At 39.8% G+C, this 24,767-nt stretch overlaps 1 protein-coding gene across 1 annotated transcript in view; it reads right to left on the bottom strand.

The window, feature by feature from the left end:
• The window catches only part of Dop1a (DOP1 leucine zipper like protein A), a 101,455-nt gene that overhangs the window by 75,534 nt on the left and 1,154 nt on the right, over positions 1-24,767 (bottom strand). The window contains exon 2 of the mRNA XM_032909682.1: positions 3,024-3,077. The gene's annotated coding sequence lies outside the window, so the exon portion shown is untranslated. The remainder of the gene's footprint in view (positions 1-3,023; positions 3,078-24,767) is intronic.

The raw sequence follows: 24,767 nt of genomic DNA, 5'->3' as shown, positions 1-24,767 counted from the left end.
AACCTGAGAAACAATTTAGTAGCAATTCCTACACATGAAAATAGGAGTCATTTATCAATAAGCAGAGGGATAATACAATTTTTAAGACTCAATAGATGTGTTTTTCAAACAAACTTTTATATGTTATAAAAAAGCTAATCATTAATAATCAGCTAAATTTGTGGCACTTGTAACTAATGTATTCAAATTTAAGGTTGAATCAGGTAAAAAAAAATCTAGAAGGTAGAGAGAGACAGCTCAGGTGGTAAAGTGATTGTCTTGTAAGAATGAAGACCTGAGATTCCCAGAACCCACGTCAAAAAGCCAGGCAATGTAACCTTGCAGAGATTTGATGTGCCAGGGTAGGGGGATACCCAAGGGGACACCCACCTGCTCAGAGGAGAAGGGAACCAGGGAATGGGGTAAAGATTTCGGGAAGGAGCGACTAGGAGAGGGTCAGTGAGGGTGATGTAAAGTGAGCCTGATATATCTGTCTCCTGAGAGGCTTTGCCAGAGCATGACAAATACAGAGGCAAATGCCAACCACTGAACTGAGAATGGGGTCCCCATTGGAGGAGTTAGAAAAAGGATTGAAGGAGCTGAAAGGATCTGCAACCCCATAAGAACAATGCCAACCAACCAGAGCTCCCAGGGACTAAACCACCATCCAAAGAGTACACATGGACAGATCCATGGTTCCAGGTGCATATATTGCAGAGCACCAATGGGAGGAGAAGCCCTTGGTTCTGCCAAGGCTGTACCCCTCAGTGTAGGGGAATGTCAAAGTAGGAGGTGGGAAGGGGTGGGTGGATGGGTGGGGGAATACCTTTATAGAAGAAGGGGAAGGGGGGATGGATAGGGGGTTTATGGATGGTAAACCAGGAAAGGGGATAACATTTGAAATATAAATAAAAAAAAACCCAAAAAAAAAAAAAAAAAAGCCAGGCAGTGGACATCCGAGGAATGAAGGGCTTGATATGCAATTATCAACCTGAGTTTGGAGCCTCAGGACTTAAGTAAAAGTTGGTCATGGTAGAGTGTGCCTATGACCCCAGTGTTGCATTAAGAGTGACCACAGGCAGATCCTGTGGGTTCCTTGGCCAGCCATTCTGGCTGAAACCTTGACTCCAGTTCAAATGAGAGAGCCTATCTTATGAAATTAGTAGAAAAGCAGCTGAGTAAGACATCTTACTGCTGTCCTGATCTCCACACACCTGTACACACTCAGATCCCACTCACACACCAGCACGCCATTTTACATTTTAAAAAGCTTGGTGCAGTATTACGTGTTTGTAATTCCAGCACTGAGAACGTGGAGACAGATGGATGAATCCTTGGCTACTTGGCAAGTTCTAGGCCATCCAGGGATGCTGTCTCAACAACAACAACAACCACACACACACACACACACACACAGGAGCAGAGAGAGAGAGAGACACACACACAGAGAGAGAGAGAGAGAGAGAGAGAGAGAGAGAGAGAGAGAGAGAGAGAGAGAGAGAGAGAGAGAGAGTGTGTGTGAGTTGAAGAATAATACCTTGTGTGAAATCAAAGTCAAACCAAAATAAAAACCATTAGGAATCATTTTGAGTCTCAAGCTCTGACAATCTTTTTTTTTTTTTTTTGGATCTATTTAACTTACTTATTGGCTATGTATATGTAATCTATCTTTTCATAATAGAATATGTGTAAATATTTGCAGTTTTTCTTATAAAATATTCAGTTTTCATATGAATTTGCTTTCAAGAGCTCTCATAATTCTGGTTTTGATGAGTGAAGATATGTCTATCATGAGCCATATGATTTAAATTTTTAAATCATATTTAATTTAGTCTAACATTTTCAAAAATTCAACCACTACCATATACAAAACAATGTGCTTTTGATAAAAAGAAATGTGGCATACTAAAACAAAGCCATGCCTTTTAATAATGGGTAACGACAGAAGAAAGGCTGGAAAGGTGCTCAGCAGTTCCGAGCACTCGCTGTCCTGGAGGACTAGGCTCTGGCGCCAGCACGCATCAGGCTGCTCACAGCTGGCTGTAACTCTAGGAGATCGGACACCATCTGACCTCCACTGGCACCCATAGGCATGTGCACACACTTATAAATAAAAAAAGAATCGTAAGGAAAATGCAAATGTAGTTTTATTTAGTGGATGTTGGGGGGAATACACATATGTGCTGATGATGTTCAGGCATGTTGTGTAGATGCTCATACATGCGTATGCATGTGGAGGCCAGAATGAAACTGTGCAGGCCAGGATGCTTTCCTGCTCAGCACTCCCTTGTGCACTGGACTTATAGATATAAATTAACCACTAGGTCCAGCTTCCTCAGTGGGCTGACTATAAAATTAATCACACATTAGAACATAAACAGGTATGCCACTTTCTAACCTAACATGCAATACAAATTTCAGTTCTTAGTATTTTTCTCCATATTTTAAGTTTACTTAAGTGAGTATTTCTCAAGCTAATTGTAATTAAGGACTAGGTTTCTTCCCAATTTATCAGCTACGCATACATGCGGTCAGCTCTTGTAATACAGTTAAACTGCCATAAAGATTTTTAGGTATTTACTTCCACCTTTGTGTTTATCTCATCACAGTCTATTAGCATAGTATGTCCCTACACGTCATAACAATATTGGCTTAAACCACACACACACATAATATTTCCCATGTTGTGTCAAGAAAACCTATGACAAGCCTCTTCCCACGAAAGAGTCTAGCGTAGAAACAAAACAAAACAAACTCCACTACACCAAATATTTAATGCAAGAGTCAGGCTTGGTAAGAGGTCCTTTAATCCCAGTAGGTGGAGCTCTATGAGTTCAAGGCCATCCTGGTCTACACAGTGAGTTCTAGGCTAGGCAAGTCTACCCAGTGAGCAAGACCCAGTCAAAGAAGTACAAATAAACAACCCAAAAAGTATTTAATAAAAGGACAATTTATAGAAACCCAGAGCATAAAAATACAACAGAAAATAGAGCCTCGAACATATTAGTCAACATATCCTGAGTATAAAAATTAAAATTTCTTACCAGATGAATGACTTGAACCAAGTACTTAGTTTTCTCAAGTCTGGATTTCCTCATCTATAAAAAGAGATAAAACCTAGTTCAAAGCTTATCAAAACCAAGTAATATATTTAAGCTATCAGAATGCTAAGACAGAAAATGCTAAGAGCAATCCCTTTATTGCTTCCATCACTCCCTAATAAACCAACACAATACTGGGAATATATGCTAATTATGGGTGAATAATTGTGGTCCTGAATTGTTAGTTACAGAGTATAAAACTCAGTCTGATGAATGGTTTTGTGAACACAAATGAAAATGAAGCTCTTTTTAAAATGTGCTTGCTTATGACTTTATTAGTCAGGGTCTTTTGAGTTTCATATCAATGGATTCAAACAATGACCTGATGGAAACATTCAGGAAAGAAAAAAATGCACCAGTATTTTTTATTTTCTTTCTCCCCACTCCCTTTTTTTGGTGGAGGGTAGGATGGGGGTGGGGTGGAGTGTCCCCAGTCTCTCTCATACTAACATGCGCCCTATAACTAAGCTATACCATCAGTCCTCTATGGACCTTTTCATCCTATTACTAACTTTTTATGTCAACATTCACTAACTAATATAGTATAAGAACTATTTTAACAGTATTTACATTATATTGATTTTTAATCATTACAATGATTAAATTACAATGATTAGAATGATTGTACTTAACACATCTATTTTATTTTTGTTATTTTATTTTATTGGATTTTTTTGTTTACATTTCAAACATTATCCCCTTTCCAGTTTCCCCTCCAGAAACCCACTATCCCATCCTCCTTCCCCCTGCTTCTATAAGGGTGCTCCCTCACCTACCCACCCTCCTGCCTTCCCATCCTGGCATTCCCCTACACTGGGGCATCCAGCCTTTACAGGACCAAGGGCCTCTCCTCCCATTGATGCCCAACAAGGCCATCTCCTGCTACATATACAGCTAGAGTCATGGATCCCTCCATGTATAATCTTTGGTTGGTGGTTTAGTCCCCGGGAACTTGGGTGGGTCTGGTTGGTTGATATTGTTGTTCTTCCTATAGGGTTGCAAATAACTTCAGCTCCTTCAGTCCATTCTCTAACTCCTCTATTGGGGACCCCATTCTCAGTCCAATGGTTGGCTGCAAGCATCTACCTCTGTATTTGTCAGGCTCTGGCAGAGCCTCTCAGGAGACAGCTATATCAGGCTCCTGACAGCAATGCACCTCTTAGCATCCCTAATAGTGACTAGGTTTGGTGACTGTATATGGGATGGATCCCCATGTGTGGCAGTCTCTGAATGGCCTTTCCTTCAGTCTCTGCTCCACACTTTGTCTCCATATTTACTCCTGTGAGTATTTTGTTCCTTCTTTGAAGAAGGACTGAAGCATCCACACTTTGGGCTCTCTTCTTCTTGAGCTTCATGTGGTCTATGAATTGTATCTTGGGTATTCCAAACTTTGGGGCTAATATCCACTTATCAGTGAGTGCTTACCATGTGTGTTCTTTTCTCATTGGGTTACCTTACTCAGGATGATATTTTCCATCCATTTTGCCTGAGAATTTCAGGAAGTCATTGTTTTTAATAGCTGAGTATTACTCCATTGTGTAAATATACCACATTTCCTGTATTCATTCCTCTGTTGAAGGACATCTGAGCTTTTTTCTAGGTTTTGGCTATTATAAATAAGGCTGCTATGAACATAGTGGAGCATGTGTCCTTGTTATATGTTGGAGCATCTTTTGGGTATATGCCCAGGAGTTAGGTATAGCTGGGTCCTCAGATAGGACTATGCCCAATTTTCTGAGGAACTGCCAGACTGATTTCCAGAGTGGTTGTACCAGCTTGCAATCCCACCAACAATGGAGGAGTGTTCCTCTTTCTCTACATCCTCACCAGCATCTGCTGTCACCTGAGTTTTTGACCTTAGCCATTCTCACTGGTGTGAGGTGAAATCTCAGGGTTATTTTGATTTGCATTTTCCTGATGACTAAGGATGTTGAACATTTCTTTAGGTGCTTCGTGACCATTCGACATTCCTCAGTTGAGAATTCTTTGTTTAGCTCTGTACCCCATTTTTTAATAGGGCTATTAGATTCTCTGGAGTATAACTTCTTGAGTTCTTTGTATATATTGGATATTAGCTCTCTATTGGATATAGGTTTGGTAAAGATCTTTTGGTTGCCGTTCTGTCCTATTGACTATGTCCTTTGCCTTACAGAAGCTTTGCAGTTTTATGAGGTCCCATTTGCCAATTCTTGATCTTAGAGCATAAGCCATTGGTGTTCTGTTCAGGAAATTGTCCCCTATGCTGAAATGTTCAAGGCACTTCCCCACTTTCTCTTCTGCTACTTTCAGTGTTTCTGGTTTTATGTGGAGGTCCTTGATCCACTTGGACTTGAGGCTTGTACAGGCAATAAGAATGGATCAATTTGCATGGATTTGAATAATGAGTACAACCATACTTAGAACTAAAATCAAAAATAAGATCCTCACCACAATTAAAATACAGAACTTTTCCATGCATCTTAAAATCATCACCATGTGACCCTTCTATATCTTCTACAAACAAATTTTGTTTAAAACAAATTTAAAATGTCCCAATCTTCCTATGAAACTAATCACTTTACATATAATTTGGTATTATGTTTCCATTAACATTCATGTTGAAATTCAATTCCTAATAGGAGGTATTAAGAGGTGTGGCCCCTGGTCATTAGGTCACTGGTGCTCTCTTCATCCATGGATTAAGCCATTTTAATAAGTGAAACTGTTCATAGGTTTACTGACTTATCCCAACACTGGGTCAGTTTGGCCACCTTATATGAGTTCCTCAACCCATGTGAGGCATAGGTTCTGGACTCTGCTCTCAGTCCTTACCAGAGAGAAAGATCTCACCAGATGCCATACCTTAACTCTGAACCTCCCAGTCTCTGGAACTTTGCACTGAACAAATCTTTACTCTATAAATTTACTCAGTGTACAGCATTATAACATCATGTTCTAGAAACCTGAACTAAAAAATTCAAATTTGTTTTTTCTTAAATGAAACAAGCAAATCATAATGGCATTTGAAACCTTTCAGGAGTCGTTAACAGTGGTTCTTCTGACTTGAACTAAAGAACCATTTGAAAATTTAGTTAGTTCTTTCAGACCTACAACTCAGACAAATTGAACTGGAATTGCCATTCAACAAGATTAGTGTGGTATTATTTCTCTTTCAAAAAGAAATGAAGAAACATGGCTGTCTATAAAAAAAAAATCCTAAAGATTTCTTTGGGTAAATGAAGTACTATATATTTATTTTGTGTTTTATGGTATAAAAAGAGAAAATTTTAGGAACTAAATACTGCATCAGAGTGTGCACACGTATGTGTCATTTAAATGGTTATAAAAAGTAGAATTCCTAAGAGGCATACAAAGATCATTTGCTCAGTTTAGTGCTCACTGCACTCTCCTATGCTAAGGAAGAAAGAAGAAGGTTGAGGGGTAAAATCCTCTAATTACTAACTTCTGTTCATGCACATATGTGTTATGTATGGCATATATATATATATATATATATGGTATTCTTGGAGGCCAGATCCCTGGAGCTGCAGATACAGCAGGTTGTAGCATTGCTAGGAACCAAACTCAGACCTCTACAAGAGCTGGGCATATTCTTGACTATTCAGCTATCTCTTCAGCCCCAGTATCCTTTATAAAGATACACCTGATGGCTGTTTTGATCACAGTGCAAGTATATAAATAAATTCTGACAAACACCAGTAATGGAGAAAGAACACCCTGTTTGGCCAGGAAAGGGAGAAAATAGGCTATATATTAATGCTCTTACCAAATGTTTTTGACTAAATGAAAATTTATCACTAATTTCTACCATCTTGAAATTTAATGTGAAAATTAGTATGTCTATTTCACTTTGGCTAAAAGTTCTGAGGTTCAATGTTAACTTGATGATAAATAATCTTTAACCAATTATTTTGTTAACAAATTTATAAAACTAGTCACTTCTGAGAACTCAGGACCTCCGAAGGAACAGCCAGTGTTCTTTTTTTTTTTTTTTTTTTTTTTTTTTTTTCAGATCTGGGGACCCCAACCCAGGGCCTTGTGCTTGCTAGGCAAGCGCTCTACCACTGAGCTAAATCCCAATCCCAGCCAGTGTTCTTAACTGCATGAGCCATTCTAACTTCTACGAGAGAAAAATCCAACTTTACTTCTGCTCACTTGCTTTTTTTAAATGCCTGTACCTAAGTAATGCTGGAGAAAAATAATCTAACCTGGTTGGTTGGCTGTACCACTGTCCTAATCCATGATTTTTCCTTAATTTTCTCACCTTAGCACAACTATTTCACATCTTCTCTTCCCAAAACTCTAACCGTATCTTCTCTCCTTAATTACTGAAATCTACTACAGCTAAGACAGTGGGGTGAAGTAGCAGAGGCCTGGAGAGTCACTCAGGAAGCCAAGGCAGAGGACAGCATCAATCTAAAGTCTGGGCAGGGAAGCAAAACCACATTATCACAAATAAAAAAAGTAAACACAATCAAAGTAAGATGTAATAATTACAAAGAAGAAGAAGAAGCATGAAGAATGCTTTCAGTTCCCCTCCAGCAAACCTACACCAAGCTTGCCCTATATTCACATTCCCTGTTTTTCCTGTTGGGAACAAAGGACAATAAAGGTCCTCCTCTGCTGTGGCTGGTTTCACTCCCTTTTCAATGCTCAGAATCCTTAGTATTCTACTCCCCTTGAACACAAACTTTCGGAAATGGTCGGAAGAAGCAAGCTGGAGAAGCCATTCTAATATTGAATAAAATTGATTTTCAACTAAAAGTCATCAAAAAAGATAAGGAAGGACACTTCATATTCATCAAAGGAAAAATCCACCAAGATGAACTCTCAATCCTAAATATCTATGCCCCAAATACAAGGGCACCTACATACGTAAAAGAAACCTTACTAAAGCTCAAATCACACATTGCACCTCACACAATAATAGTAGGAGATTTCAACACCCCACTCTCATCAATGGACAGATCATGGAAACAGAAATTAAACAGAGACGTAGACAAACTAAGAGAAGTCATGAACCAAATGAACTTAACAGATATTTATAGAACATTCTATCCTAAAGCAAAAGGATATACATTCTTCTCAGCTCCTCATGGTACTTTCTCCAAAATTGACCATATAATTGGTCAAAAAACGGGCCTCAACAGGTACAGAAAGATAGAAATAATCCCATGCGTGCTATCAGACCACCACGGCCTAAAGCTGGTCTTCAATAACAATAAGGGAAGAACGCCCACATATACTTGGAAGTTGAACAATGCTCTACTCAACAATAACCTGGTCAAGGAAGAAATAAAGAAATAAATTAAAGATTTCTTAGAATTTAATGAAAATGAAGGTACAACATACCCAAGCTTATGGGACACAATGAAAGCTGTGCTAAGAGGAAAACTCATAGCTCTGAGTACCTGCAGAAAGAAACAGGAGCATATGTCAGCAGCTTGACAGCACACCTAAAAGCTCTAGAACAAAAAGAAGCGAATACACCCAGGAGGAGTAGAAGGCAGGAAATAATCAAACTCAGAGCTGAAATCAACCAAGTAGAAACAAAAAGGACCATAGAAAGAATCAACAGAACCAAAAGTTGGTTCTTTGATTAAGTCAACAAGATAGATAAACCCTTAGCCAGACTAATAAGAGGACACAGAGTGTGTACAAATTAACAAAATCAGAAATGAAAAGGGAGACATAACTACAGAATCAGAGGAAATTCAAAAAAATCATTGGGATCTTACTACAAAAGCCTATATTCAACAAAACTTGAAAATCTGCAGGAAATGGACAATTTCCTAGACAGATACCAGGTATCGATGTTAAATCAGGAACAGATAAACCAGTTAAACAACCCCATAACTCCTAACGAAATAGAAGCAGTCATTAAAGGTCTCCCAACCAAAAAGAGCCCAGGTCCAGACGGGTTTAGTGCAGAATTCTATCAGACCTTCATAGAAGACCTCATACCAATACTATCCAAACTATTCCACAAAATTGAAACAGATGGAGCACTACCAAATTCCTTCTATGAAGCCACAATTACTCTTATACCCAAACCACACAAAGACCCAACAAAGAAAGAGAATTTCAGACCAATTTCCCTTATGAATATCGACGCAAAAATACTCAATAAAATTCTGGCAAACCGAATCCAAGAGCACATCAAAACAATCATCCACCATGATCAAGTAGGCTTTATCCCAGGCATGCAGGGATGGTTTAATATACGGAAAACTATCAACGTGATCCATTATATAAACAAACTGAAAGAAAAAACCACATGATCATTTCATTAGATGCTGAGAAAGCATTTGAAAAAATTCAACACCCCTTCATGATAAAAGTCCTGGAAAGAATAGGAATTCAAGGCCCATACCTAAACATAGTAAAAGCCATATACAGCAAACCAGTCGCTAACATTAAACTAAATGGAGAGAAACTTGAAGCAATCCCACTAAAATCAGGGACTAGACAAGGCTGCCCACTCTCTCCCTACTTATTCAATATAGTTCTTCAAGTTCTAGCCAGAGCAATCAGACAACAAAAGGAGATCAAGGGGATACAGATTGGAAAAGAAGAAGTCAAAACATCACTATTTGCAGATGATATGATAGTATATTTAAGTGATCCTAAAAGTTCCACCAGAGAACTACTAAACCTGATAAACGACTTCAGCAAAAGTGCTGGGTATAAAATTAACTCAAATAAATCAGTAGCCTTCCTCTACACAAAAGAGAAACAAGCCGAGAAAGAAATTAGGGAAACGACACCCTTCATAATAGTCCCAAATAATATAAAATACCTCGGTGTGGCTTTAACCAAGCAAGTAAAAGATCTGTACAATAAGAACTTCAAGCCTCTGAAGAAAGAATTTGAAGAAGACCTCAGAAGATGGAAAGATCTCCCATGCTCATGGATTGGCAGGATTAATATAGTAAAAATGGCCATTTTACCAAAAGCGATCTACAGATTCAATGCAATCCCCATCAAAATACCAATCCAATTCTTCAAAGAGTTAGACAGAACAATTTGCAAATTCATCTGGAATAACAAAAAACCCAGGATAGCTAAAACTATCCTCAACCATAAAAGGACTTCAGGGGGAATCACTATCCCAGAACTCAAGCAGTATTACAGAGCAATAGTGATAAAAACTGCATGGTATTGGTACACAGAGACAGACAGATAGACCAATGGAACAGAATTGAAGACCCAGAAATGAACCCACACACCTATGGTCACTTGATTTTTGACAAAGGAGCCAAAACCATCCAATGGAAAAAAGATAGCATTTTCAGCAAATGGTGCTGGTTCAACTGGAGGTCAACATGTAGAAGAATGCAGATCGATCCATGCTTATCACCCTGTACAAAGCTTAAGTCCAAGTGGATCAAGGACCTCCACATCAAACCAGACACACTCAAACTAATAGAAGAAAAACTAGGGAAGCATCTGGAACACATGGGCACTGGAAAAAATTTCCTGAACAAAACACCCATGGCTTATGCTCTAAGATCAAGAATCGACAAATGGGATCTCATAAAACTGCAAAGCTTCTGTAAGGCAAAGGACACTGTGGTTAGGACAAAACAGCAACCACGGATTAGGAAAAGATCTTTACCAATCCTACAACAGATAGAGGGCTTATATCTAAAATATACAAAGAACTCAAGAAGTTAGACCTTAGGGAGACAAATAACCCTATTAAAAAATGGGGTTCAGAGCTAAACAAAGAATTCACAGCTGAGGAATGCTGAATGGCTGAGAAACACCTAAAGAAATGTTCAACATCTTTACTCATAAGGGAAATGCAAATCAAAACAACCCTGAGATTTCACCTCACACCAGTGAGAATGGCTAAGATCAAAAACTCAGGTGACAGCAAATGCTGGCGAGGATGCGGAGAAAGAGGAACACTCCTCCATTGTTGGTGGGATTGCAGACTGGTACAACCATTCTGGAAATCAGTCTGGAGGTTCCTCAGAAAATTGGACATTGAACTGCCTGAGGATCCAGCTATACCTCTCTTGGGCATATACCCAAAAGATGCCCCAACATATAAAAAAGACAAGTGCTCCACTATGTTCATTGCAGCCTTATTTATAATAGCCAGAAGCTGGAAAGAACCCAGATGCTCTTCAACAGAGGAATGGATACACAAAATGTGGTACATCTACACAATGGAGTAGCTATCAAAAACAATGACTTTATGAAATTCATAGGCAAATGGAGGGAACTGGAAAATATCATCCTGAGTGAGGTAACCCAATCACACAAAAACACACATGGTATGCACTCACAGATAAGTGATTATTAGCCCAAATGCTTGAATTGCCCTAAATGCACAGAACACGTGAAACTCAAGACAGATGACCAAAATGCGAATGCTTCACTCCTTTGAAAGGGGAACAAAAATACCCTTGGCAGGGAATAGGGAGGCAAAGATTAAAACAGAGGGAAAAGAACACCCATTAAGAGCCTGCCCCACATATGGCCCATACATATACAGCCACCCAATTAGACAAGATGGATGAAGTAAAGAAGTGCAGGCCAACAGGAACCAGATGTAGATATCTCCTGAGAGACACAGCCAGAACATGTCAAATACAGAGGCGAATGCCAGCAGCAAACCACTGAACTGAGAACAGGACCCCCTGTTGAAGGAATCAGAGAAAGAACTGGAAGAGCTTGAAGGGGCTCAAGACCCCATATGAACAACAATGCCAACCAACCAGAGCTTCCAGGGACTAAGCCACTACCCAAAGACTATACATGGACTGACCCTGGGCTCCAACCTCATAGATAGCAATGAATATCCTAGTAAGAGCACCAGTGGGAAGGGAAGCCCTGGGTCCTGCTAAGACTGAACCCCCAGTGAGCGTGATTGTTGGGGGGATGGCGGCAATGGGGAGAAGATGGGGAGGGGAACACTCATATAGAAGGGGAGGGGGAGGGGTTAGGGGGATGTTGGCCCGGAAACTGGGAAAGGGAATAACAATCAAAATGTAAATAAGAAATACTCAATTAATAAAGAAAAAAATTATTATTGTTCTAAACATCTGTGCACCAGATCCAAGGGCATAAAAAAAAAGAAAAGAAAAGAAAAAAGCATCTATGCATTTCTGAGTGTAGAGTCAAGATTCATCACCTTCTAGAGGGATTTCTACAAGCCCTCTCTGGCTGGTAACCAGCTTCTCTGTTCTCTCTCATAGCAAAAGTTTATGAAAGGTTGCTCACATTCAATATTTTCCTCTATTTACAGTTTAGACAGCTCAAAAGTGTCTTATGGCACAGTCCTTCCAGGAGACAGCCCACACAAATGCCAGCAAGTCAACAACCACGTTTCTAGCCATTCATCTTACTCTAAGTAATACTTCACCTTAGTCTTTGTTTTTGGCTTCCTGGTCTCCGCTCAGGGTGTGTTTCTATGTATTGCCACTTATTTCTGTTATTGGTTATGCCTACTACACTCAGGGGCAGGCCCCATGTCTAGAAGTGGTTAGCTAACAACACCATGCCCCACCCCTTTTTGTGTTTTCCTTTTTGTTTGGTTTTTGAGAGAGACAGAGACAGAGAGGGCAAGCTAGCACTTGAGGGAGGGAGAGTGCTAGGAAGCACAAGAGAGTGCATAATGACCATGAAGTTAGGTGGTGGGTAGACTCTGGGAAGAGTTGGGAAAGGATATGATCAAAATATATTGTATAAACTAATTTTAATAGAAAAATAAACAATCATATTTTTCAGACTTACCATTTGCTAGTATTGAAATGTTTTATTTCTTTGTATATACACTGTTTATGTATGAAGAAATGACATTTTTAGATGACAAGGAAAGACAGCCTGAATATTAAAATAATGCATTGATAAAATTTAAATTATCTACATGGACCAAATACAATTATGTCTGTACATGTCAATGATTGGATGAAATATTATACAGGAATGTATTAGCATATCAGTAACTTTAGAGGTGAAAATGAAATCCAAATTGAGTATATCTTATGTCTACATATTAGTCCACTCAAGGGAATGGGAGAATATGTGGAGAAAAGTTTCACACAAGCTCTGGGAAGCAAGCAGAACTGTTAACAGTGTCACTGTCCCCCACCTCACAGCTATCTGGTGTATTTTGGTGATAAGGAGGATTTGCTTTTGGAACAGTTTTAGCAATGTTCACAAATGTGCCTATCTTTCAGAGTGAACTTCTACCCACAGATCCTGAATGTTTTACATTTAAATTACAGCAGATTCCTGTGTTGTCATTATACTCCAAGAGCCAATTACTTTTACAAGTAAAAAGCAGAGCACATTACTCCCTCAGGAATTTCAGAAAGGTAAGTCTGATAATCCACTTGAAGCTTCGTAGTTTTCTTAGCATGTAAGAAATGCCCCGCTAGAATTCTGACATTTAATTCCTGGGAAGTGACACAGGTTCAGAGTCTCAGTTACAAGTCTTTTTAGTACTGGGACCCACACATTCAATCCTATCGTTTGCACTTCTCTTCCTGAAGGCAAAATATCAGCTACACCCACCGGTCAAGACTTTCTCCCTACCCTGTTGTCTTTTCCAGCTCTGACCCTGCTTCTCTTTGTCACCTGAGCCTTACTATTAGATGATACTTAACACTATGCCTCTGACTGGCGCCTTACTTGACTGGATCCTGACTTGGCTCACTGTTTATTTGACGACATGGTTTAAATCACACTAGAGTACTTTGAATGTACATATGCTTTGTTCTCTAAAAGCTTGCCATCTTTTAAAGCTGTAAAGCAACCTAAATTTTACTGTCTCATTAACTGAGTGTCTATTTTTTCTTTTTTTTATTGGATATTTTATTTATATTTCAAATGTTATCTCCTTTCCTGGTATCCCCTCTGGACACCCTCTATTCCATACCCCCCTGCTTCTATGAGGGTGCCCCCCCCATTCACCCATTCACTCCTTCCTCACCCTAGCATACCCCTACAGTGGGGCATCATTGAGCCTTCACAGGACCAAGGGCCTCTCCTCCCACTGATACCCAACAAGGCCATCCTCTGCTACATATGTGGCTGGAGCCAAGGGTCCCTCCATGTGTACTCTTTGGTTGGTGGTTTAGTCCCTGGAATCTCTGGGTGTGGGGTGGGAGGGTCTGCTTGGTTGGTATTGTTGTTCTTCCTATGGGGTTGCAAACACCTTTGGCTCCTTCATTCCTTTCTCTAACTCCTCCATTGGGGACCCTGTTCTTAGTCCAAAGGTTGGCTGCAAGCATCCGCCTCTGTATTTGTCAGGCTCTGGCAGAGCCTCTCAGAGACAGCTGTATCAGTAATTATAGGTAAAGGAAGTTGTAGAATCTTCTCTGACTTTCACCTTGCAAGCCTAAAACTCCCTATACCCACTGACAGTCCCCATTTCCTCTCCCTCCCTGTTCCTGGCACCCACCATTCGGTTTCTGTTTATGCGAACTTGACTACTACAGCTACTTCCCATAAGCAAAACCACACAACGCTTGTCTTTTCACTATGCTTCATCTAGTGTAATGTCCTCAACACTTCCACTGTAGAGGGGTCAGACTTTCCTTGTTAAGTCTGAGTAATGTTCTATCACATGGACCGCACTGTTAAATGCACATTTAGGCATCTCCTGAATGGTGCTGCTACAAACCTGGCATGCAAGCATCTTTCTCTGACGTTTCTTTCAGTTTCTACCGATGGAATTCTTTATGTGTGTGGTTTGCATTTGTGTTTATACAGGATCGTGTGTGTGTGTGTGTGTGTGTGTGTGTGTGTGTGTGTGTGTGTGTGTGTGTGCGCGCGCGCGCACTAATCTAGCTGGCCAGGTTGTTCTGAAGGAATCCCTCTCTGCCTCCCAAGCAGACTTACAGGCAGTCCACCAGGCTCACCCACCCAGCATTTAGTGGGTTCTGGAGAACCAAACTGCAGTTCTTATGCTTGTGTGGCAAGTGCTTTATCTCCCCACTCCAGTGTTCAATGCTTTGGGGAACTAACATTCTAGTTTCCATTTCATGTTCCTGTCCACTGCACACAGGGTTCTAATTCTTCTACAGATACACTAGCACTATTTTCTGTGTAGGGTTTGCTTTGGAACGAGCCGCCCTAAGGGCTGAGAGTAGTATTTCTGCAGCTTTTATTCACACTGTGACACTGGCTTCTTTGCATGTGTATCGGACATTGAGAGCTTTAGAGAAATATCTTCTCACGGGCTTGTGCCACCTTTTAATCAGGACGTGTCTAGCTGAATTTATGTACGCTACACTCGTATTTTCTCCTGCTCCATGGGCTGCTTTCTCACTGTGTACTGTCTGTGCTTCTGATGTGTTGTCGGAGACGCATTGCTTTTCTCTATGCCTTTTTCCTAGGATGAATTTTTGTCTGATATCTTATGCTTAGGTCTTTAATTACTTTTGGAGGATGTGAAGATCAAATTTCATTTTTCTGCAAGGTGTTGATATAGTTTTTCTAAAAAACTGTTGAAGAGATTGCCCTTTACATGCTGGGTGGCCCTGGCACTTTCATGAAACAATATTTGACTACACATTTATCATGAGATTTATATCATGATGTTCCATTTTATTCCATGGTCCCTATGTCTTTATCCTAGCACCACACTGTTTTGAGTACTGTTGCCCTTTCATCTTTTTTAAAACCAGCTTTGAATTTCTTGTGTCAAACATTAAATCCCAACCGTACCTGGTTAGCTCCTATTCACCCTTCAGGTCTCGGATCTTATGTAGAACCAGCAGTCTTCCTGACCTTCCACCTGCTCTCATTCATTTCTGTCCTCGGCCTCACTGTACATTGTTCCTGTCTTAGAGATCACCTTGGTCTCCCAGGGTCACAATCCCAATGACAGAGGAGCCTCATCTACAAATTTAGCTTTCATATTCGCTTCTAGCGAGCGCTTCACCACAGTTCATAATCAATAAACATCATCAACACTGGACCACAGTGTTTTTACCATGCTCAGCTGGTATAAAGAATAAACTAACTCTTTGTACTGATTTAGAAAATGCTTCCAAGATATATACATATATATATATATATATACAAGATGGAGGAGTCCTTACAAAGTTGTAACTTACACAAGAAAGGCAGGTATATATTAATTTGTATGTATGATACTTCTTAAAACTAACAGAGAAATAAAGCTATCTTCTATAGACAGATAGACACCAGGCAAATGAATGACAGGAAGGATGGGAAAGAGTTTTCGCTGTATAGTTTTTAAATTACATCAAGTGTTTCCTATTTATGACAATGTTTTAAAAACTTGAAAAAAGAATGACTAGGTAATGTCCCTAAAGAATATCAATTAGAGGCTCAAGATACAGCTCAATGCCTAGCTTATGCAAGGTTCTGGTTTTGTTCACTGTGTGTTTTCCTAAGAGAAATGCAGATGGGGATGTTGAATATGAGGGAAGTAACAAAAATTAAAATGAGTAAGATTTGTATCTTAAATGCTACTTGTGAACTTAGTTACACCTCTGCCCAGGGCTAGAAAATATGGCAGCTCCTACCTTGATGTTTCTTGGATCACTCATTCTGGCGTATACTGTCTTTGACAAAAGGATTAATGACAGCAGGAAAGTTGAGAACTACTGCTGAAGACTCACTTAGGGAGGAGCTTTCCCCAACAGCAAGAAAACAAAAACAAAAACAAAAACAACCAAACAAAACCCTTGTTAGTCCTGTGAGTAAACTACCTTAGAAGTGGATTCACCAAAATTAAACCGGATGTTTGCAGCTCTGACCAACTGGCAGCTGCAATACCACAAGGGGTGGAGGTGGGGGCAGTACTTCATAGCCAAGGCCCTCTATCATTTTTGAAAAAAAATCAAAGAATCAATCAAACAAACAAAAAATGAAAACAAAAAAAAACCCTACTGAATTGTGACATATAGTATTTTAAGTCAGTATAACTTGAGATGACTTAGATAATGGTTAAATTTCACTGTGAGCTGGCAGGATTTGGAATCACATACAAGATGTACTTCAAGCCTTGCCTGTGTGAGAACTTACCAAAGGCTCCTCTGAGGGGAAGAGCCAGCATACCAGTGACATCCTGGAGTGAGGTCCTAGACTGACTAAAAAGCAAAGGCTGAGGAAAGCAGCCGAACACGGTATTCATCTCTCTGCTTCCTTTCTGTGGACACAACGTGACCAGCTGCCTCACTTAGGATGGACTGTACCCTTAAGCCATAAGCCAACAGGACCCCTTCCTCCCTTAACTTCCTTCTCATCAGGTATTTGGTCACAGCAGTAAGAAAAGTAACCAATTCGACTTGGCATGCAGCAATACCTAGCTAGAAGAATTTATTCACAATTAACATTTTTCTTTTTTTGAAGGTATAAATTCTGCTGAACGTAGGCCCAGTCCCAGTCCCATGACTGCAAGCCTTGCCTAGCTGCTATAAAAGATGGCCATTCAGACTCTATATCCTCCAGTACTAGGAGTCCTCACTAGGGGAAGTTCTAAATACACTTTGCTTTTCAAAGAAGATACATGTTTGGTGTTCCTGGCTTTGCTGCACGCTGTAGGCATGATAATAGTATGACACAGCAGATGACTGTAAAACGTCTTATTTCCTAGTAAGTGCCCTACAACAGAGATTGACAGATCTACTATGAATCCCCAGAATATCAGTCACTTCTAAGGTTCAGTACTCAATTCATAAAAGTAAATGCATGATCAATGAAATTAAAAAGGGGGGTATACAAGACGCAATCCATAGATCACAGGAAGCTCAAGAAGAAGGATGACCAAATGCAGATGCTCCCACTCCTTCTTAAAAGGGGAAAAAAATATCCATAGGAGGGGATATGGAAGCAAAGTTTAGAGCAGCGACTCAAGTAACGGCCATTCAGAGCCTGCCCCACATGTGGCCCATATACATATATATATACAACCACCAAAACTAGATACGATTGATGAAGCTAGAAAATGCATGCTGAAAGGGACCGGATATAGATCTCTCCTGAGAGACACATCCAGAGCATGTCCAATACAGAAATCAATGCTAGTAGCCGTTACTGAACTGAGAACAGGACCCCCTTGGGGGGTATTAGAGGAAGGATTGAAAGAGTTGAAGGAGCTTGCAACCTGATAAAAGCAACAATGCCAACCAACCAAAGCTTCCAGGGACTAAACCACTACCAAAAAACTATACATGGACTGACCCAGGGCTCCAACTGCATATGTAGCAGAGAATAGCCTTGTTGGGGCATCAGGGGAAAGGGAAGCCCTTGGTCCTGCCAAGGTTGGACCCCCAGTGCAGGAGAATATGGAAGGGGCAGTAAGGGAGATGTATGGGGGGGATACCCATATGGGGGAGTGGGATGGAGGATTATAGACAGGAAACTTGGAAGGGGAACAACATTTGAAGTGTAAGTAAAGAAATATAGGGGTTGAGGATTTAGCTCAGTGGTAGAGTGCTTGCTCAGCAAGCGCAAGGCCCTGGGTTCGGTCCCCAGCTCAAAAAAAAAAAAAAAAAAAAAAAAAAAAAAAAAAAAAAACAAATATAGCTAATAAAAAAATTAAAAGAAAGGGAGGCATAGATTCTGTATTCTAAAAGACATAGTATAGTGGTTATCAGATCACATTAAATTAACTGCATCGGGGCTGGAGAGATGGCTCAGCGGTTAAGAGCACTGACTGCTCTTCCAGAGGTCGTGAGTTCAAATCCCAGCAACCACATGGTGGCTCACAACCATCTGTAACGAGATCTGATGCCCTTTTCTGGTGTGTCTGAAGACAGTGACAGTGTATTTGTCATATATAAAATGAATAAATAAAATCTTTAAAAAAATTAACTGCATCAAGAAAGTGCAGAAGTGCCTGGAGAAGGCACTTTGAGGCCTCTGATGCTGTAAAGTAATTATGATGCTAGAATCCCATTCAGGCTCAAAGCTGAGTTTCCAATTGATGATGCCCTTGTTCACAGTAAGTAAGTCACTGAAATATGATTGCCAAAATGACAGAGTAGCTGTAAAGCAAGTACTATACTTCGTTATCTTCTTAAGAAAATACTCTTCAGGAAAAAATATAAAAAGTTCCACATGGTAAGATATCTGTTAGAGTATTTGGAAAAGTCACTGTGCCAGTTCTGTCTTTTAAAAAAATGGATAATTAGTCATCTGGGATGGTATTTGTGGCATACAAAATATTCTAGAAAATTTATCTGAAGTTTTATAAAGTAGCATATTGAAAAGATTTTAAGCAGCTGACATTTTTCTTTTTCAACATTATAGATCACAACCAAAAGTAACTGAAAATGAGGAAACACACTTTCTTGATTCAAAGCACTAAGACTGCTGTTCATTTCTAGTCATTGTGATTGTCAGCTGTCATTCAATGACAGCTCATCTGTGGCACCTATTCCGCTGTTTTATGTTTTAGGAGACGAACAATGAAGAGACCACTTCTTAGGGGTCCAGTCTTTCTAAGGACACAGATTAAGCAGCCGGTTTCTAAATCCAGTATGAGGCTGCATCCCCACCCTCAAACTAACAGCAATCGAATATCTAGCTGAGTAGCAAATCACTGTGAGTGCAGAGAGCTCCTCACCATGACGGTTTTTGTTTTTTGTTTGTTTTGAAAATAGGAACCCCAATCTAACTAAACAGTAGGCTTTTTGCCCCTGAACACAAAACAACAGCCAACTTCTGGCTCAAAATGTAGATACATGTCTATAAATTCTCACAGCCACCTGAGACAGAAAAATGTCCAAGCAAAAGAACATAGAATCCATTTTCATGCCAGTTCCTATGAATGAATGTCCTTCCAAAAGACAGGGCATTTCTCATTATACCAGGGGAAAGGGGGTAGAAATGACAGAAGCACTTCTCATTACAACAGAGGAAAATGGAATGTGCAGAAATGAATAATTGGCCGTATGACCTTGAAGTGGTAAGAGAGGAGCTGAGGAGGAACGAGTTGTTCTTTAAGCCCATCACCTTATCTATTCTCTCAGACTCCTTCCCTCAGGAAGTTCAGCTTAAAAGTGCATATAAAGAGTTATTTTTAAAAAGTGTATATTTTATTCCTCTAGATAGATCACTTGCTTAACAGTCAGCTCTTGCTTCTAGGATTTTGGTTTTCTTCCTTTTAGAAGGTTTAGTTTAAAGATGACTTATCCTACTAAAAATGCAGTTCTAGCTTTTTATTCTAAATGTGATATTAGTTCTGACTAGTTAAGACAGTTCTGAAAAATAGGCTGGTTCAGTAATGATCAATTAAGTTTTCTTCTTTGTATTGTATTTACGAGCTTTTAGGTCTTTAGTTGTTGTCTATCAGTTTTTTGCTTGTTTGGGTTTTTGTTTTGTTTTGTTTTTTCTATGTTTTTCTAAGGGTTCTTTTTGTTACAGCCCTAGCTGTCCTGGAACTCATTTTGTAGACCAGGCTGGCTTCCAACTCACAGATCTGCCTGCCTCTGCCTCCTAAGTACTGGGATTAAAGGTGTTCATCACCATGGCCCAATTTTTGAGTTGTATTTTAAAAGGATGCTCTAACATTTTGAAATTTTAATAAAGCCATTCCCCAAGTTCCCTACAGATAAGACTTCAAAAGAAGTTCAAATTTTTGATTAACTAAATACTTAATGGAACTTTGGACCACCAACCACCAGACAGATGACTTCATGAACTCTTTTTGGACTAGGGAGGGTAACTGCATTAGGGTGAGGAAGGTATCTCTCTCTGTTCATTCATTCTCTTCCAATCCCTCCAACTACACCAAGAAGAAAGTCTTACCCTGTGCCAGGATGGCCCTGAGAATGACACTGGAATTCTGGCTATTCTCAGGCTTATTCAGGGAGCATGTATTTCTAGCTAGAAGCTCTCAGCAGGACTGTTTTATTTATTTATTTTTTTACTCATGTCTGCTTTCTGTTTATAACAAGAGTCATCAACTGTTAACTAAAGTGTATCTGAAGTCTTTTTGGAAAAATAATCACACTAATACACAAATGTTTTATACAGGAAACTACTTTGTATATATGGTGAATGGGAAACATTTTTTAATGCTGCATTAAATCATTATTTGATCAAGACATTTGTGATGTACATGTATTCATCTACTTAGCCATCAGAGGGACAAAGGATTTTGACAAAGCAGAAGAGGAGATTACTGAAAATGAAGTGGTACTCAGGTAGGACTTGAAAGACAGAATTCAGACAAGCATAAAGGAAGAGCTACACGGGTTATAGATTTGTTAAATCTATAGCATCATTACTAATGTATTATTAAATAGATGTATATTACTGCATGAAAATTTTTCTTTAAGAAATTTGATAGGGGCTGGAGAGATGGCTCGGTGGTTAAGAGCACTGACTGCTCTTCCAGAGGTCGTGAGTTCAAATCCCAGCAACCACATGGTGGCTCACAACCATCTGTAATGAGATCCGACGCACTCTTCTGGTGTGTCTGAAGACAGCTACAATGTATTTATATATGATAATAAATAAATAAATTAAAAAAAAAGAAATTTGATAGTATCTTTGATTTGTAAATGTAAAGTCGCTGACATAGAAGGCTTACTCGGCTTATAAAGATGTAAATAACACCAAGGAAAAAGAGAAATCAGTTTAGAAACGTGATTCAAAACGGTATTTTCCTACAATAAACTGCCAATAAAAACTTTGAGCTACTAAAAACATTAGCTTTACATATTTACTACAGAGTTTTATTTCAGAGGTCAAATTTACCTTATTTAAAGCTTATCTATTGGAATTAAATATTCTAAGCAGGGTGTGGTGGTATGCAGTGCCCTGGAATATAGGCAATCAGATCTCTGAGTTCAAGGCCATCCTGTATTATAGAGTGAGTTCCAGGACAGCCAGGACTACACAGAGAAACCCAGTCTTGAAAAACAAATAAATTAAATAATCTATACTATATGCACTCACTGATAAGTGGCTATTAGCCCAAATGCCTGAATTACCCTAGTGGCCTAGAACAAATGAAACTCAAGATGGATGATCAAAATGTGAAGGCTTCACCTTCTTTAAAAGGGGAATCCAAATACCTTGGCAGGGAAGAGAGAGGCAAAGATTAAAACAGAGAAAGGAACACCCATTCAGAGATATCTTTGGCCCAGAGCCACCCAATTAGACAAGATGGATGAAGCTGCAGACCCAGGAGCCGGATGTAGATCAACCTGAGAGACATACAGCAAATTGCCAGCAGCAAACCACTGAACTGAGAACGGGTCCCCAAGGAATCAGAGAATGAACTGAAGAGCTTGAAGGGGCTTGAGATTTGTACAACAATGCCAAGCAACCAGAGCTTCCAGGGACTAAGCCACTACCTAAAGACTATACATGGACTGTGTGACCTTAGGTAGCAATGAATATCCTAGTAAGAGCAAGAGGCCTGGGTCCCAAGACTGAACCCCCAGTGAACTAGACTGTCGGGGGAGGGCGGCAATGGGGAGGTTGGGAACACCCATAAGGAAGGGGTAGGGAAGGGGATGTTTGCCAAATGTACATAAGAAATACTCAAGTTAATAATAAAAAAAAATAAAAAATAAAAAGAGATCGGGAAAGTGCCAGTGACCTTGGGAGCAAGCAGGAGACCTGAGGCTTAATCTATACTAAACTCCCTAACTAAGGTGTGCATTAATAGCACTTATCCAAAGTGATAAAGGAAACAGGATATCTTTGAGGCTGAATATTAGCGACATCTTCCGAAAGGCGTGGTCCCCAGCTACTGCTGCCATTTGCAGGGAGTGAGGAGGAGTGGGTGTGTGTTTGGGAACTTCAAGAGGTGAAGCAAAGAGGAAGTAGGTTGGGCTTGAGGAGGAGTATGGCAGGGATGGGCTGAATTTTGCCAAGTTCCCTTCTTTTTTGGCCACCATGAGGTTAATAGCTTCTGTCATGCCATTTTACCTGGCCAGAGGCCGAGAAGCAACAGAGCAAAGGACAGGGACAGCCACTGTGATCTAAGTCTTTTCTCCCTGATTGTCAGTTACTTCCTGAAGGTGACAAAATGCCCAGGGATACTTTAGCCAAGGGATTTAATTTTCAACATTTAGATACTGTTCCAAACAGTCAAAAAATAGTACTATCAGACTTTTTTGACCTTTAGGTCTCAATTATCTGAGGTTTTAAAATCATTAAGCACCGAATACATTTTATATAGCTTTCATATTTCATTGTTTTGAGATGCCTAACTAGGAGGAGAAGTCAGTGTAGTGAATGTAAGACCATTATCAACAAGTCTTTACTTGTTGGAACTTTAAAGGGCCATTCTACATTCAATAATAATCACAAAAATCAAGCCAAAATATGAACTGAAGCAAAGCATCAAGAGACTGGAAAAAAGGTATCCTTCTATACATGAAAGCATTAGGACCAAAAGCGATGCATGTATCCTCAGTATTAACCTTTCCTTACTAAGGATACTTAATTTCTTTTGTTATACCAGTGAGGTCTCACTAGATCTTCATGTTCAAGATTCACCTTAGATAGCAACAAGGGGCCAATACATGGCATTTTCCACTCGGAAGCCGACTCTATCACAGTGATTCTGAAATTAGTATCATGTGTTATTTTATTCTAGGAGATTGTAACAGTACTGGGAATGAAACCTGGGGCCTCGTGCATGCTTGGTAAGCATTCTACCATAAGCCTGCATCAGAAAATGGGCACTCTGGTTAGCTAAATCTGGGAAATGCTATTTGAACCTTCCTTTGGAAATTATATGCATGCAAGCATAGCATAAAGTCTTTGAGGAGCTGCCTTCATAAGCAAACCAAAGTTAAACTTGGGGGATGGAGGTGTGGCTCGGTGGTAGAGTGTTTGCCTTGTACTAGAAATACCCCAGGTTTGATCTCCAGTACTGAAAAGGAAAGTTAAACCTGGTTAAATCTAGTGTGTTGCCACAGACCTGGAACACTGTTTAGGGGAAGTAAACTATTGCTTTAATAAGTCTTGAGGGGAAATAGCAATTTGGAGAACCCTGATCTCTTCAAATTTCCTGAGGCTGTATATGTGCAAGGCCTTAGGCTTCATTCAGTCCCAGCACCCCAAGAAAAAAGTTTACAATGGGTTAGGAGCACAGGCTTGTGGTTGAATCTTACTGAGCATGCACAAGGTCCTGGTTTCCCCTGAAGTACCACTGAAACAAAACAACAAAACCAGACACCAGAACACACACAGTAGCTGAGGACTAGAGAGATCACACCCAGTTAGCAGCAGAGCCAGAACTTTGAACTTAGCTCTCAATCCCCAGGCTATAGTTGTTTCTTCTATCGAAATTACAAAGTAGGGCTCTTCACAACAGAGGGTAAAGCAATTAATTTAAGCTTAACATTTGGGTCACAGTGCCAACTTTTTGGTCTGTGTTTCCTTCAGCGTTTTTAATTCTTAATTAAAAATTGGGTCCTCTCCCTGACCTGTGGCTATTATAGTGTTTCTGGCCTTCTCCAGTGATGGTTCCTGAGCCTTTCTGGGAGAGTATGATAGTATGAGAGCAATGTCATTTTTGGAATGAATTCTCCATAGTCATTTATTCTCTACCCTTTGGCTGGTTGTGAGGTTCCAGGCCCACCATGAGGGATGAGCATCACACTAAGCTGTGACTATACAGAAGAGGGATTTAGAAGAGAGTTTGCAGCCCTAATTATACTCAGTGGGTAATAAGCAAAAAGAAGATACGAATTTGCCCTGGACCAGGGGCAGGTGGAAGAAATT

Source organism: Rattus rattus, chromosome 8, assembly GCF_011064425.1.
Source record: "Rattus rattus isolate New Zealand chromosome 8, Rrattus_CSIRO_v1, whole genome shotgun sequence".
Lineage (NCBI taxonomy): Eukaryota > Metazoa > Chordata > Mammalia > Rodentia > Muridae > Rattus > Rattus rattus.
Note: the sequence above shows the minus strand (reverse complement) of the source record. Positions and strands in the feature narration are given on the sequence as shown.